Genomic DNA, 15,822 nt, shown 5'->3' with positions numbered 1-15,822 from the left:
TTGGATGATGCCTGTGACACCAGGCATAGGAGGGTGGATGAGAGGCAGGGGCTGGCAGCAGCCTGGCAGCGTGGGAAGGCAGCTCTGTGCTTCACCAGGGTTTGTCTCCACCAGCTGTCCACAGAGCAGACCAGAACCCCCTGCATGAGAGCCTGATTGAGAATTAATAAGTCACTCCCAGCAGAGTGGGGGTTGCAAGGGACCTCTGGAGATCACCCAGTGCCACCCCTGTGCACCCACAGCAGCTTGCCCAGGAACACCACACCCTCACACCAAACAACTTTCTCCTCCTGCTCAGCTCCAACCTCCTGGCTTCCAGTTTGTGCCTGCTGCTCCTTGTGCTGTCCGTGGGCACCACTGAGCAGAGTCTGGCCCCAGCCTCTTGCCCCCCACAGCTCCTTCAGCTCTTGCTGAGCATTGCTCAGCTCCCCTCTGGGGCTGTTCATCTGCAGGCTCTCAGCCCCAGGGCTTTCAGCCTTTGCTCCTCACAGAGCTGCTCCAGGACCTTCAAGCATCTCCAGAGCTTCTGCTGAACTCTCTCCAGTAGTTCCCTGTCTCTCTTGAACTGGGGTGCCCAGAGCTGGCCCCAGTACAATAAAGGAGCTGTGCTGCCAGCAAGCTGGGAGCTGTTGTGTTGTCCACTGCGTGAGGTGGGCCTGGGGCTGCCTGCCACGGGCAGGGCTTGTTCTGGGGCTCACTGACCAAGGGGTGAAGGCAGCTCAGCAGCCCCTGCACATCCCATGGGGTTTGCACATCTTCCTGAGGCTGGCTGTTTTTCTGTCCTCAGGGCCCTGTGGCTGCATAAGCAGGAGGAAGGTTTTGCTGTAGATCTTCCTCAGTGGGCTGTGGTGGAGGCTGTGGACCCTGCTCTGCCTTCAGGGGAGGCGAGGGAAGCGGTGGCAGCGTGCACAGCGTCGTGTGTGTGGCAAGGCTTCGGTGGTGGCTTGGCCTTGGTGATGGTTGGGCTGCCCCAGGGCTGGGAGTTCAGGACACCTGCCCTTCTCCCAGCTTTGGTGGGGAGATGGAATGAGAGCTCTCCAGGAGTTTGCTGTTTTGGCCTCTGACTTCACCCTGAAGATGAAACACACTCATGTGCTCCGGGTGCCAGTGCAGGAGGGAAACCTCAGCCCTGGTGCCCAGCAGCCCTGGTGCCCAGCAGCCAAGCCAACCCATTGCAGTGTGGTGGGACATGGACAGTTGCTTGCCTGAACATCAACTCTTCTGCCCTGGTGGGGTGTGCCCAGCACCCACATGTGCCAGTCTCTGGGGGTCACTGTGGCTGCTGGCTCCAGAAGGTGCCAAGCGGGTGGGCTTAGGGTCAGCTCTCGGGTGGGCTTAGGGTCAGCTCTCGGGTGGGCTTAGGGTCAGCTCTCAGGTGGGCAGGGTGACTGCTGCAGCATCTCTCCTCTGCTTTGGCCCCTGCCATGCAGCTCTGATGTTTCCTCTGCTGCTGGCTTTGGTAGCTGCTGTTCCTCCAGGTTCTCTCTCAAAGTCCTCTTACAGCAGGCTGTCCCTAAACCTCCTTCTGCTGGGTGGGTTCTGCAGCCTCTGCCTGCTGGCCTGGCAGGGGCAGCAGCTCTCACCAGCCTGGCTGCTGCTGCAGAGCAGAGGTGCAGCCTGTCCCTTGCTGCAGTGGAGGCAAGCAGAGCACCTTCCTCTGCCCTGCCTGCCTGGGAGGCCAAGCCCTGGCAGCTTTTGCACATCCCTTCCTCTGCCCGCAGCTGCAAGCTGAGGTCCCTCACGGAGGGGAGGGCGAGCAGCACTTTCTCTTTCTCTTGGGCTGGTGAAGAGCTCTTGCTTTTGAGGGCACTGGGAGTATCTGGGGACAGGGCTGAGGAAGCAGAGATGGTCTTAACCTTATTTCAGGCTGCAGCAGCGCAGGAGGAGGTGGTGTAGCCTCAGATGTGAGATGCCAAATGGAAGCGGTCGTTCCAGGCTGCCAAGTGAAAATTATCTGTTTATCCAGGAGCCTTTTTTATTCTCTGCCTGCTGACTGGGAAGGAGGCTGTGAGCTCTGTGGACAGGAGGGAAGGAGGTGGAAGGGGACCCCTCCTTGCTGAGGAGCCTGACGTCTGGATGCAGCGTTGTCCTGCGTGGCTCTTGGAGCCGGCACAGCCAGGCCGATGGTCTGGGTCGCAGTGTCAGCAGATTCCTGTGCTGGTGACACGTGCAGCCTGATCCCTGCCACAGGAGAAAGGCTTTGCAGGTGCCTTGGGTCCCACCACTGCCACCTGCATCTTGCTGACGCTGGGCTTGCTCTCAGAACCTCTGTGGTGCTGGGCCCAGGGACTTGGTGTTGTCAGGCAGGAGCTTCCTCTGCCTTAGTAAAACCGAAAGCACTTCAAGGTCCCACTTGGCTGCTTCTGCTGAGCTGCTAGGATGGGACAGATCCTGCAGAGCTACAGCTTTGGGTGAGTTGCTTCACATAGGGGCAGAAGGTGACCCTGTGTCCTTTCTCTTGGTGTTCACAACCAGGTTTGCAGCTCTGGCTATCTGCAGCATCCATCTCATGCTGACAGCAAAGCAAGCTGCAGCTTCTCGGGCAGAAATTGCCCCACCCATGCCCGAGGCCACGCTGGGATGAGCAGTGGGGCAGCAGGATGGGGCTGGGTTATCTGCTGAGCTTGCCACCTTCCAGCTGAGTACAAGGACCTCTCCTGGCCCAGCAGCCAGGTGGATGACTGTTAGAGGTCTGGGAGAAGGGATCATAGAGTCATAGAATTGTTAGAGTTGGAAGGGACCTCAAGGCTCAGCCAGTTCCAACCCCCCTGCCATGGGCAGGGACACCTCACACCACAGCAGGTTGCTCACAGCCACATCCAGCCTGGCCTTAAACAGCTCCAGGGCTGAGGCTTCCACCACCTCCCTGGGCAACCTGTGCCAGGCTCTCACCACCCTCATGGGGAAGAACTTCTTCCTCACATCCAATCTGAATCTCCCCACTTCTAGTTTTGCTCCATCCCCCCCAGTCCTATCCCTCCCTGACACCCTCCAAAGTCCCTCCCCAGCTTTCTTGGAGCCCCCTGCAAGGCCACAATAAGGTCTCCTGGGAGCCTTCTCCTCTCCAGACTGAACAACCCCAACTCTCTCAGTCTGTCCTCATAGGAGAGCAGCTCCAGCCCTCTGCTCATCCTCGTGGCCCTTCTCTGGATACCTTCCAGCACCTCCAGAGCCTTCCTTCCTAGGGGCTGCAGAACTGGCTGCAGGAATAAAGAGCAGGCAGAAGGTGTTGGTCTTTAGAGGTCTCTTCCAACCCTGACCATTCTGTAGCATGCCAGAGGTGTGACAGCAGGGCTGGGTGGGAAGGTGGGCAGGCACCTCTGCTACCTGGCTCCATTCTGCAACCAGGAGTTGGCATTCCTGGCATCTGGTTTGGCATTGCTGCTGTGCCCGGGTGGTGTGGCTCCAGCAGAGGCTCCTGGGATGGACCTGGCTCAAGAACTGGGAGGTGTGGCTGCTCTGGGGCTTAGTTGGGCACACTTGCCTGTCACACAGGGGGTGTAGCACAGACCCTTTTCCTGTCAACCAAAAAGCTGCTTCCCTTCAGCTCTCTGCTCAAGCTTCAGGCTGTTTCCTGGAGCATTTGGAAGTCAAAATCTGTGGCTGCTGAGCCCCGGAAGGTGGCTGGACTCTCTTAGGCCTGGTTCTGGGATGGGTTTGCCTGCCCATGGTTGATCTTTTCCAGCCTAGCTCTCAGATCTGCCCTTATTTTAGCATCTCCATATTTACTGTTGTTATTATTTTGGCTGGAGAAGTATTTTTAGCTGCTTTTTGCCTTGTGCTTGGTTCCTGTGCCGCTGGAATTTCCAGCGTGGCATTTCCGGCCCCTGGGAGCAGCGGCCTTAACGTGTTCCAGCCAGGTGTAGCTGCCCTGCACAGGGATCCAGGGAAAGTGCTGGGAGCTGAGCTGCTGGAGAGCAGCTCCTGCAGCTGGGGAAGAGGATTTGTCAGTGCTGGTGGACAAGAGGCTGACCCTGCCCCAGCAAGGAGCCCTTGTGACCAGAAAGGCCAATGGCATCCTGGGGGGCATCAAGAAGAGTGTGGCCAGCAGGACAAGAGAGGTTCTTCTCCCCATCTCCTCTGCCCTGGTGAGGCCACAGCTGGAGTAGTGCATCCAGGTCTGGGCTTCCCAGCTCAAGGAGGTCAGGGAGTGGCTGGAGAGGGCACAGCAAAGGGCTGCCAAGGTGCTGAGGGCAGTGGAACCTCTCTGGTGGGGGCAGGCTGAGAGCATTGGGGCTTTAGGCTGGAGAAGAGCAGCCTGAGGGGGATCTGATCAGTGCTGAGCAACACTTCAAGGGTGGCTGTCAGCAGGGTAGCAGCAGGCTCTGTTCAGTGGTGCCCAGTGCCAGGCCAAGGGGCAGTGGGCACAAACTTGCCCATCAGAAGCTGCCTCTGAACATGAGGAGGAACTTCTGTGACTGAAGGGTGGTGGAGGCCTGGAGCAGGCTGCCCAGAGAGGTGCTGGAGTCTCCATCTCTGGAGACATTCCAAGCCCACCTGGACGTGTTCCTGTGTGAGCTGTTCCAGGTGCCCCTGGCTTGGCAGGGGGCTGGACTGGATGCTCTCCAGAGGTCCCTTCCAGCCCAACCATTCTGTGATGCTGTGGAAAGAGCAAACCCCTGCCTTAGGCTGGGAGCAAACCACACAGCAGCACACAGCACAGGGAGATGCTCCATGGCCTCTGCTTTGTGGCTGCTTTCACTGGGAGCTTTAGGAGCTGCCCTGGCAGAGCTGTTGACTCTGCAACCTCATTTGTGTTCAAACCCATTGAGGATCTGGGCTGCTCTGAATCTGGGCTGTCCAAAGCACATTGATTTCCATTTCTGCTTATGCAAGCAGGGAGCAAACAGGCAGCCAAACACTCCTGCTGGTTAAAGAGAGGCCTCTCTCCTCCTTAGGTATTTTTGGGTGCTAAATAATTAGTGCTGAAGTGCTGCCAGAAAGCTGACACTGCACAGGCATCCTCACCCACCTGCCAGGCAGGACCTTCTTGGCCAAGCTGTGCTGAGGTGTGAGTTTGGGGGGAGGTTGTCTGGCTGCTGCTCCAGGGGTGTTCTCTGCCCTGCTCTGCTCATAGAGGAGGCAGTGGTTTGAAATGGCAACAGGGAGGGGAATTCACAGCTCCACAGGACTGCTGCCAACGATGCTGCCTGCAGCAGAAACTGAAATCACTGCCACTGCTTCCCCCTGAGCCAGCAAGCTGCCCTGATGGCCCACAAGGCCAATGGTCTCCTGGGAGGGGGGTGAAGAGGAGTGTGGCCAGCAGGTCAAGGGAGGTTCTACTCCCCCTCTACTCTGCCCTACTGAGGCTACATCTGGAGTCAGGGGTCCAGTTCTGGGCTCTCCAGTTGAAGGGACAAGGAGCTGCTGGGGAGAGTCTGGGAAGATGCTGAGGGGCCTGGAGCAGCTCTGTGAGGAGCAAAGGCTGAGAGCCCTGGGGCTGAGAGCCTGCAGCAGAGCAGCCCCAGAGGGGAGCTGAGCAATGCTCAGCAAGAGCTGAAGGAGCTGTGGGGGGCAAGAGGCTGGGGCCAGACTCTGCTGAGTGGTGCCCAGGGACAGGGCAAGGGGCACAAAGTGGCAGCCAGGAGGTTCCAGCCGAGCAGGAGGAGAAAGTTGTCTGGTGTGAAGGTGCTGGAGGCCTGGAGCAGGCTGCCCAGAGAGGTTGTGGAGTCTCCTTCTGTGGAGAGTACTGGGTCCAGGTCTGGTGCTTCCAGCACAAGGAGGACATGGAACCTGGTGCAGTGGCTCCAGAGGAGGCCACAAAGGAGATCAGAGGGCTGGAGACCCTCCCCCTGTGGGTACAGGCTTGGGAGAGTTGGGAATGTTCAGCCTGGGGAAGAGAATGCTCCAGGAGCAGCTCAAGTGCCATTTCTCCTTCAGCATGGGAAGGGCTGGGGCTGGTTTCCCCTGCAGCAAACTGGGACAGCACAGCCTGGTTTCACTTTTGGCCTCACAATATTTACAAGCAGGAAATCTGCAAGAGCACTTTGGCCAGGAGAGGACTTCTGTTCCCATCCCTGTTGTTTCTTGAAAAGAGAAAACAAGCAGCAGAAAGCTGAGGCTGAGGATTCCACCAGAACCTCTTCCCAGCACTCAGGGGTAAAAAACACAACACACAACCCCCACAAACCCCCTCCAGTGTGGCAGCAAAGCTTCTAATCCAACATGATCCCAGCATCCTTGTTGCAAACCTCCCCTCCCTGGCTTCCCAGCTCCTCACTGAGAATATGCTGTGTCCCTAGGAGCAAGGACCTGACCCACTGGCTGCAGTCCAGCTCAGCTCCAGCACCTCCAACCTCACCATAGATTCAGACTGGTTTGGGTTGGAAGGGACCTGAAAGCTCATCCAGTTCCAACCCCCTGCCATGGGCAGGGACACCTCCCACCAGCCCTGGTGGCTCAGGGCCTCATCCAGCCTGGCCTTCAACACCTCCAGGCAGGAGGCAGCCACAGCCTCCCTGGGCAGCCTGTGCCAGGCTCTCCCCACCCTCACTCTCAACAATTTCTTCCTCATCTCCCCTCTCAATCTCCCCTCTCCCAGCTCAAAGCCATTGTTCCTCAGCCTGTCCCTCCCAGCCCTTGTCACCAGTCCCTCCCCAGCTCTTCTGGAGCCCCTTCAGGTCCTGGAAGGTTGCTCTGAGGTCTCCCTGGAGCCTTTCCTTCTCCAGACCGAGCAGCCCCAGTTCTCCCAGCTTGTCCACACAGTGGAGGTTCTGCAGCCCTCTGATCATCTTTGTGGCCTCCTCTGGACCTGCTGCAGCTCAGTGATCTTCAGAGGTCTCTTCCAACCCCTACCACTCTGTGCTTCTGTGGAAGCAGAGGGAGAGCAGCATGGGGAGCAGGTCCCAGGCACTGTGCTGGGACTGGGATTGGGTCCATATTGGCTGTGGGTGGGAGGAGATTTGAACCTGTGGGGTTCAGCTGGTGCTGGAGGTGTTTGAGTGCTCCCACCTTGATGTAAAGCTGGCCTAGTTCTGCTTCACTTGGCTTTTGTCCTTAAACCTCAGTTTAAATGGGTCAAGCTGGGGCTTTCCTCTTGTGGCTGTGCTTCCTCTCACTCCAGTGCAGCTGGCCTGGTGGTGCTGGCCACGGTGGTGCCCCACAGCAGCTTTTGGCTGGGGCAGATAGGGTTGGAACTGGAAGTTTCCAGGCCATGAGAAGCAGCTGTGTTATTTTGACACCTCGGGCAATCCACTGGATTTCCCAGCTGGGGTAACTCTGTGGACAGGCTTTGCCTCCAAGCTTTCAGCAGAAGTGAGGAGCCTCAGCCCAGAAGAGAGGACCTCAGCCAGGCCTGCAGAGCATGGCACACTGCAGAGCCAGCAGGATGGGTTTCTGCTGCACTGGGACACCCCAGAAGGTTTTTCATTTCCTCTCAGGGCAATGTTGGAGGGGGAAGGTGACTCCATGGAACACCCTTTGTGCACAAGCTGCTCTCTAGCTCCTCCAGCTTGCACTGGCCTCTGCTCCCCACTGCTGTGGGCACACACTGGAGCCATGTCCCCATGGAGGGTGTAGGTGTGGGCCCAAACCTCCACCTCAGGAGGTTCCCCCAGTTCACAGCATTAGGCTGCAATGAGTTTGGGGTCCTTATGTTCCCCCTTCAGCATATTTTTCTCCTTCTGTAGCTGCTCCCACCTCAGAAGAGTTGTTCCTCTCCTGTGCCTGCTTGACCTGGAAGGCCTCAAGTCAGAGCCACCCATGAGTGTTAAGAGTGGGTGGCCCCCAAGTGTGGGGTGGGTGGAGAGGGCCCCAGCAGTGCTGAGCTGGTGCCTGCAGGCTACTCTCTGTGTGCCTGGGCAGTGCTCAGGCTGCTCCAGAGCTGGAGGTTGCCAACAGGTCACTGCCCTTCTGCTCTCTGAGCTCTTGGGGGGGTGCCTGTGAAGGGCTGTCCTTGGCTCTCCTGCCCTCCCATGGGAACCAGAGTGATAGAAACATTTTGGTCAGAAGAGACCTTTCAGATCATCCAGTCCAGCACTGCCAGGGCACCACCAACCCCTGGCCCTCAGCACCACAGCTGCAGGGCTTTGAAACCCCTCCAGGGATGGGGACTCCACCACTGCCCTGGGCAGCCTGGGCCAGGCCTTGACAGCTCTCAAGGGGAAGAAATTGTTCCTCATGTCTAACCTAAACCTCCCTTGGGGCAACTTAAGGCCATTTCCTCTTGTCCTGTTGATTGTTCATGGGAGAAAAGACCAACCCTAACCTGGCTCCAAGCTTATTTCATAGATGAGTGAGGTCTCCCCTCAGCTACCTCCAGGCTTTTCTCTAGGACTGATGGAGCTGCCCTGTGTCCCTCCAGCACCTCCTCTCCCACCACAGGGATCTCTATCACAGGGGTCTCCTGTGGGAAGCCTGCTGAGGCTTTCCATGACTCCTTTTGTTGGGAAACCTCTGTGTCATGTCCCAGCTTTTCCATGTCCATCCTGAGCTGGGCTGGCTGCCAGCATTGTGGTCTGGAATCCACTTGCAAGGACAGACCCTGCAGACATCATCAGGGATTGCCTGCAGCTTGCTCTAAAGCTGTTTAGTCTTGCTCTGCTTTAAGGCTTTGAATCTCCTGGTGAGCAGAGGCCTCTTCTGCCTCTCAAATGTTTGCAGTTCATTGGGGTTTGGGTTGAGCTGCCTAAGGCCACTGGTTGCTGATGGGGCTGGGCTGCTGGGCTGGGATGCAGCTGGTGGGGCAGGGCTGCTGGGCTGGGATGCAGCTGGTGGGGCAGGGCTGCTGGGATGGGATGCAGCTGGTGGGGCAGGGCTGCTGGGATGGGATGCAGCTGGTGGGGCAGGGCTGCTGGGATGGGATGCAGCTGGGGGGGCAGGGCTGCTGGGATGGGATGCAGCTGGGGGGGCAGGGCTGCTGGGCTGGGATGCAGCTGGGGGGGCAGGGTTGCTGGGATGGGATGCAGCTGGGGGGGCAGGGCTGCTGTGCTGGGATGCAGCTGGGGGGGCAGGGCTGCTGGGCTGGGATGCAGCTGGGGGGGCAGGGTTGCTGGGCTGGGATGCAGCTGGGGGGGCAGGGCTGCTGGGATGGGATGCAGCTGGGGGGGGCAGGGCTGCTGGGCTGGGATGCAGCTGGTGGGGCAGGGCTGCTGGGCTGGGATGCAGCTGGTGGGGCAGGGCTGCTGGGCTGGGATGCAGCTGGGGGGGGCAGGGCTGCTGGGCTGGGATGCAGCTGGGGGGGCAGGGCTGCTGGGCTGGGATGCAGCTGGTGGGGCAGGGCTGCTGTGCTGGGATGCAGCTGGTGGGGCAGGGCTGCTGGGCTGGGATGCAGCTGGGGGGGGCAGGGCTGCTGGGCTGGGATGCAGCTGGTGGGGCAGGGCTGCTGGGCTGGGATGCAGCTGGGGGGGCAGGGCTGCTGGGCTGGGATGCAGCTGGGGGGGCAGGGTTCCTGTGCTGGGATGCAGCTGGGGGGGGCAGGGCTGCTGGGATGGGATGCAGCTGGTGGGGCAGGGTTGCTGGGATGGGATGCAGCTGGGGGGGCAGGGTTGCTGGGATGGGATGCAGCTGGGGGGGCAGGGCTGCTGGGCTGGGATGCAGCTGGGGGGGGCAGGGTTCCTGTGCTGGGATGCAGCTGGGGGGGGCAGGGCTGCTGGGCTGGGATGCAGCACTAGAGCAGAGCAGATTGAGATTGGATGTCAGGAACAAGTTCTTCACTATGAGGCTGGTGGAACACTGCAACAGGTTGCCCAGGGAGGTGGTTGAGGCTCCATCCCTGAGGTTGGACAGGGCTCTGGGCAAGCTGATCTAGCTGGGGATGTCCCTGCTGAGTGCAGGGGGTTGGCCTGGCTGAGCTTTGGAGGTCCCTTCTGGCCCAGAGCATTCTGTGATCGCTGTGTTGGGATGCAGCTGATGGGGCTGGGTTGCTGTGCTGGGAGCCAGCCCTTGGGTCATCCTTTGGGACATCTCAGGGTATCTGTGATTATTTTTAGCTGTTAATTGGCAGGGAGCTGTACTTGGAGCTGTGCAGTGTCAAGGGCTTTTCTTCTGCCTGCTCTCCAGAAGCTTTCCTTTCTCTTTCATCTGGCTGCAGCTGTGCTGCTCTTTCACTCACAGAGTACATGGGGGGGAAGCCAGCTTCAAGGAAGCATCTCAAAGGCTTGTGGAGATCAGGGCTCAGATCAGTCAAGCCTCAGAGGCTGGTGGCAGCCTCACACCTTCCTGGGGGCTGGCTGGGCTGTGACACCTGGACTCTGTTCCAAGAAGTGCCATGGATGTGCTCCCTGACCTTCACCAATCACCTCCCTGCTCCTGGCCACCACCTTTTCCTCTTCTTGCCCTCCTTTGTTTTGTCCTCTTTAGTTGCAGCCTCTTTTGGGCAGGAGCACTCTGTGTGTCCAAAGGGTCTGGAACCAGATGCCCCAGATGGTGGTGTGCAGGTCCCTCCTCAGCAGCCACAAGGTTTTATGTACAGGAAAGGCATTTTTAAACCTACAGCTCTTAGCACTTCCCTTTTCATACCTGCAGATGTGGCCAGGAGCTTCCCAAGCCTGCAGATCTCAGGCCAAGCCTCAGAGGCCAGGACTGAGCACTACAGGCACAGCTCTTTCTGCTGGTGTGGGCAGACCTGGCCTCATTAAGGCCATCAGTGCCCCTCAGCCAGTGAGAAGCTGAGCTTCAGAGCTGTAGATGGCTATGAGGAGTTTGTTTCTCTGGTGTGAATTTGATAGGTAGCAGCAGTGGTGTGGCCATCAGGAGCAGGGCAGTGCTGGTGCCCCTGGACTGGACACTGGTGAGGCTGCACCTTGAATCCTGGGGTCACTTTTGGGTCACTGGCTGGAGGCTGGAGCAGGTCCAGAGAAGGGCAACAAAGCTGAGGAAGGGTCTAGAGAACAGGGCTGAGGAAGAGCAACTGAGGGACCTGAGGTGGTTTAGTGTGGAGAAGAGGAGGCTGAGGGAGACCTCCTTGCTCTCTACAGCTCCCTGAGAGGAGGTTGGGGACAGGTGGAGGTTGGTCTCTGCTCCCTAGGCTCAGGTGATAGAAGGAGAGGAATTGGCCTGGGACTGTGCCAGGGGAGGGTTGGGTTGGAGATGAGGAACAATTTCCTTGCTGCCAGAGTGGTCAGGGCTTGGCACAGGCTGCCCAGGGAGGTGGTGGAGTCCCCATGCCTGGAGGTGTTCCAGAACCCTGTGGCCATGGCACTTGGGGCCATGGTTTGGTGCCCATGGTGGGGTTGGGTTGATGCTGGGCTGGATGGTGGTGGTCCTGCTTTGCACACAGGGGAGATAAGAGAGTGATGATGCCAGGGACCAGCTAAGAGAAGGAAAGGATCTAGAGGAAGAAACAGGAGTGCCTCTGAGTTGACACACTGGGAAAGTATTTTTCTGAGCAGTTTCTGCTACTGCCTCAGAACCACAGAATTGTTTGGGTTGGAAGAGCTCTCTAAGATCATCCCTCTGGATGGATCCCTTCCCTCCAGCAGGTCAGCAGCACCACACAGCTTGGTGTCACCCACAATGTGATGTGATGCTGAGGGACGTGGCAGAGAGCCTGACTTGGAAGAGTTAGGTTATGCTGGACTGGATGGTCCTGAAGGCCTTTTCCAGCCTAAACAATTCTAGGATTCTCTCTTTGAAAAGAGACACAACCCCCCCCACCCCCAAACCCCTTTTCTCACCCTCATGGCTGCAGGGAGAAAGCTTTTAACAGTGACTGGAGCAGAGCTGGTGTGCTCAGAACCAGATGGCAGAGGAAATTAAAGCAGTATTTCACAGCAGGACAAAGTGGAGAGGTGTGAAGGGAGCTCTGGAGGTCATCCAGTCCAACCCCCTGCCAGGGCAGGGGCACCTAGAGCAGCTCACACAGGAACACATCCAGGTGGAGTCTGAATGTCTCCAGAGATGGAGACTCCACCACCTCTCTGGGCAGCCTGCTCCAGGCCCCCACCACCCTTCAGCCACAGAAGTTCCTCCTCATGTTCAGATGCAGCTTCTGATGGGCAAGTTTGTGCCCACTGCCCCTTGGCCTGGCACTGGGCACCACTGAACAGAGCCTGGTGCCACCCTGCTGACAGCCACCCCTGAAGTGTTGCTCAGCACTGATCAGATCCCCCTCAGGCTCAGAGGATGTGAGGGGTTGGAAGGGACCTCAGGGGATCATCGAGTCCAAGCCCCTGCACAGGCCACACAGGATCACATCCAGATGGGGCTGGAAAGGCTCCAGAGAAGGAGGCTTCACAACCCCTCTGGGGAGCCTGTTCCAATGCTCTGTGACCCTCACAGTGGAGAAATTCCTCCTGCTGTTGAGGTGGAACCTCCTGTGCTGGAGTTCATATCCATTACCCCTTGCTGCTCTTCTCCAGGCTAAACAGCCCCAATGCTCTCAGTGTTTCCCCCTCAAGAGATGTTCCAGGCCCCCTCAGCACCTCTGTATCCCTTTGCTGTACCTCCCCCACCATGTCCCCCTCCTTGGGGTGTCAGCTGATTGCCTGAGTGTGGCTGTAGCCCCTTGCTGGTGCTTTCAGGGTGTTTGTGCTTCTGCTTTTGGGAGCTGCTGAAGCCTCCTGCGCTTGGTTGGAGTTCATTTGCCTGGCCTGGAGCGTTGCAGACACCGCAGGGCAGTGCTTGTTTGCTTCAAGCCCACACTTTGCTTTGGAATCTCTTCTGCCAAACTTGAGGCCAGCTGATGGTGGTTGGGTTTGGGGTTTTTTTTGCCTTATTCATCCCCCTCCTTCCCTCCCTTCCTCCCAAAGAGAAAAAGAAGTTCTCTTCACCTCATCTTGCAGCAGCTTTGGTACCAAGCCAACAAAGCCAGCCTAGAAGGTGCTTTTCTGAGGCTGTGACTGTCTGGGTGAGGATTCCTGCTGAAGAGAAAGGAATTAGGAAGAAATTGTTGAGAGTGAGGGTGGGGAGAGCCTGGCACAGGCTGCCCAGGGAGGCTGTGGCTGCCTCCTCCCTGGAGGTGCTCCAGGCCAAGCTGGGTGAGGCCTTGAGCAACCTGGGCTGGTGGGAGGTGTCCGTGCCCATGGCGGGGGGGGGGTTGGATCTGGATAGTCTTGAAGGTCCTTTCCAACCCATTCTGTGAATCCCTGGAGATACCAGAAGGAGCTCTTGGTTTAATCAGTGGTGGCTTCCTCACCTTGCTGCTACCCTGGGGCAGCAGGGAGGGCAGGGCAGGGCAGGGCTGGAGTCCATGTCGCCCATCCTGAAGCTGCTGGGACTGAACACACAGAGGCTTTTCAGGGCTGTTTGCTCAGCAGCAGTGGGAGTCCTGGGATTTTACCAAAGGTTTCTGTTTCTAATTAGGTTGTTCTCAATTTTAAAGGCCACAGATCTCTTTATGGCACAGAGTGGAAAACCTGACCAGTGGCTGACACCGCACAGAGAGGTGGGTCCTGCTTTTGTACCGAGCTGCAGAGAGCTGCTGCCCCTCCTTGGCTGTGAAGACAGAGTCCTGCCAGCCCCCAGCTGCCCTGGGTTTGGAGGTGCATCACTTACCCTGACCTGACCCACAGGGATGTGGCTGGGTGAATTCCTGCTGCTCTGGCTGCCCAGTTTTCATAGATTCAGAGTGGTTTGGGTTGGAAGGGACCTGAAAGCTCATCCAGTTCCCAACCCCCTGCCATGGGCAGGGACACCTCCCACCAGCCCAGGCTGCTCAAGGCTTCATCCAGCCTGGCCTTGAACACCTCCAGGGAGGGGACATCCACAGCCTCCCTGGGCAGCCTGTGCCAGGCTCTCCCCACCCTCACTCTCAACAATTTCTTCCTCATCTCCCCTCTCAATCTCTCCTCTCCCAGCTCAAATCCATTGTCCCTCAGCCTGGCACTCCCAGCCCTTGTCACAAGTCTCTCCCCAGCTCTCCTGGAGCCCCTTCAGGTCCTGGCAGGCTGCTCTGAGGTCTCCCTGGAGCCTTCTCCAGGCTGCACAGCCCCAACTCTCCCAGCCTGTCCCCACAGTGGAGGTTCTGCAGCCCTCTGAGCATCTTGGTGGCCTCCTCTGGACCCTCTCCAGCAGCTCCAGGTCCTTCTTGTGCTGGGGGCACCGCAGCTGGAGGCAGTTCTCCAGGTGTGCTCTTTGGGGCAGGGACAATCGCAGGGTTGCAGCTGTTGGGCACAGAGCCCTGGCATGAGGTCAGTGCCATGGCCTCACCACTTGTCACCTGCAGTCAGGGTTTAGGGCCAGGTTCTTCCTGCCAGGGCTGGGGCTTGGTTCTGAGGCAGGGCTGGAGAGCTGCGCTGCGCTGCTGCCTGTTTGCCTCGGGGCGGGGGTGAGGCACTGCAGGCTCTCAGCGCTTGCAGGAAGCAGTGTTTGTTTTTTCCCTTCTGCTGGGGCTCTGGCTCGCTCCATTGTCTGAAATTCCCTTGCAGAGGCTGGCCCAGACCTCCTCAAAAACATTGGAAAAAGTCATCCCCAGGCGGGGCCTGGAGCTCCCTGAGCTCTGGCTGCCGGCTGCCTGCCGCCGTGCAAACACAGCCCTGGCCTGGAACCCCCCTGGGACATCACAGAAAGGCTGATTCAGAACCAAGCCAGGCTGCAGAGTGGTGTGAGCCACACAGCGCTGCCTGCCTGCCCCAGCCCTGCCCACAGCTGGGGACACTGCCTCCTGGAATGCCCAGGGAGAGCTGTGCCATGCCAGGGGCAGCGAAGCTGGGCAAGGGTCTGGGGAGCAGGGCTGGGGAGGAGCCGCCTGAGGCACTTGGGGTGGTTTGGTGTGGAGAAGAGGAGGCTGAGGGAGACCTCCTTGCTCTCTGCAGCTCCCTGAGAGGAGGCTGCAGGGAGGTGGGGGTTGGGCTCTGCTCCCTAGGATCAGGTGATGGAGAGGAAATGGCCTGAAATTGTGCCAGGGGAGGGTTAGGTTGGAGAGGAGGAAAAATTTCTTTGTTGCCAGAGTGGTCAGGGCTTGGCAGAGGCTGCCCAGGGGGGTGCTGGAGTCCCCATGCCTGGAGGGGTTCCAGACCCCTGTGGCCGTGGCACTTGGGGCCATGGTTTGGTGGCCACGGTGGGGTTGGGTTGAAGGTTGCACTCAAGTGACCTGGGAGGCCTTTTCCAGCCCAAGCCATCGTGTGCTGTGACAGCCAGTCTGGGAGCTGGGGTGTGGGGGGGAGGTGGCTCCTGGGTGTCCTCATGCAGGGCTGGGCGGTGGGAGAGGCCGAGCCGATGGCTCGGGGCACGGCCGCGGGGCACAGCCCCGGAGGAAGCGCTCAGGGCAGCAGGGAATGAGCAGGATGTCACCCTCAGGATGTCACTCACAGTCAGGATGTCAGTCAGGATGTCACATGTGGGCCCTGTGCCTCGGGGCTGGGGCAGAACAAAGCTCAGGGAAGCCCTGCTCCTGCCGCCCTCCCAGCCCACTTCCTGCTGGCACGGCCTGGGGGCCGCTGGCTGCCGGGGGAGGCAGGGTCGGCTGGGAGCCTCTGGGAGGCTGTGAGGCTCCACCTGCCTCAGTTTCCCTCAGCTGAGGTGGGCTGGGTGCAGTAGGGTGGCCCCCAGGTGTTGGGCTGCTGAGGTGGTATCAGCTCTTCATTATGAGGGTGGTGGAACACTGAAACAGGCTGCCCAGGGAGGTGGCTGAAGCTCCTGCCCTGGAGATGAAATTCATGGTGAGGCTGGACAGGGCTCTGGGCAGTCTGAGCTAGTGGAGGATGGCCCTGCTGACTGTGGGGAGGTCAGACTGGAGGACCTTTGGAGGTCCCTTCTGGCCTGGACCATTCTATGACCTTTGGAGGGCCAGGCTGTTGTGTTCTGGGGATGTTTTGGAGGTGTTGGCCTGAAAGATGGAGCCTGCTGGGGCCTCCCATCCCACATGAGGGTTGGTGCTGGAGGTGTCCCTGCTCACTGCAGGGGGTTTGGACAAGATGACCTTTGAGGGAGCCTTGCAACCCC

The 15,822-nt window shown here is 58.9% G+C and overlaps 1 protein-coding gene across 4 annotated transcripts in view; it reads left to right on the top strand.

Moving 5' to 3' along the window:
• Positions 1-15,822, top strand: part of CSNK1G2 (casein kinase 1 gamma 2) — a 51,576-nt gene that overhangs the window by 15,488 nt on the left and 20,266 nt on the right. The window contains exon 2 of one of the 4 annotated variants that reach the window (XM_054175245.1): positions 13,262-13,324. The exons of the other annotated variants lie outside the window; for them this stretch is intronic. The gene's annotated coding sequence lies outside the window, so the exon portion shown is untranslated. The remainder of the gene's footprint in view (positions 1-13,261; positions 13,325-15,822) is intronic. 4 annotated transcript variants of the gene reach the window in all.

The sequence above is a fragment of the Dryobates pubescens genome, chromosome 31 (assembly GCF_014839835.1).
Source record: "Dryobates pubescens isolate bDryPub1 chromosome 31, bDryPub1.pri, whole genome shotgun sequence".
NCBI lineage: Eukaryota > Metazoa > Chordata > Aves > Piciformes > Picidae > Dryobates > Dryobates pubescens.
This window is presented reverse-complemented; position numbering and strand designations above follow the sequence as displayed.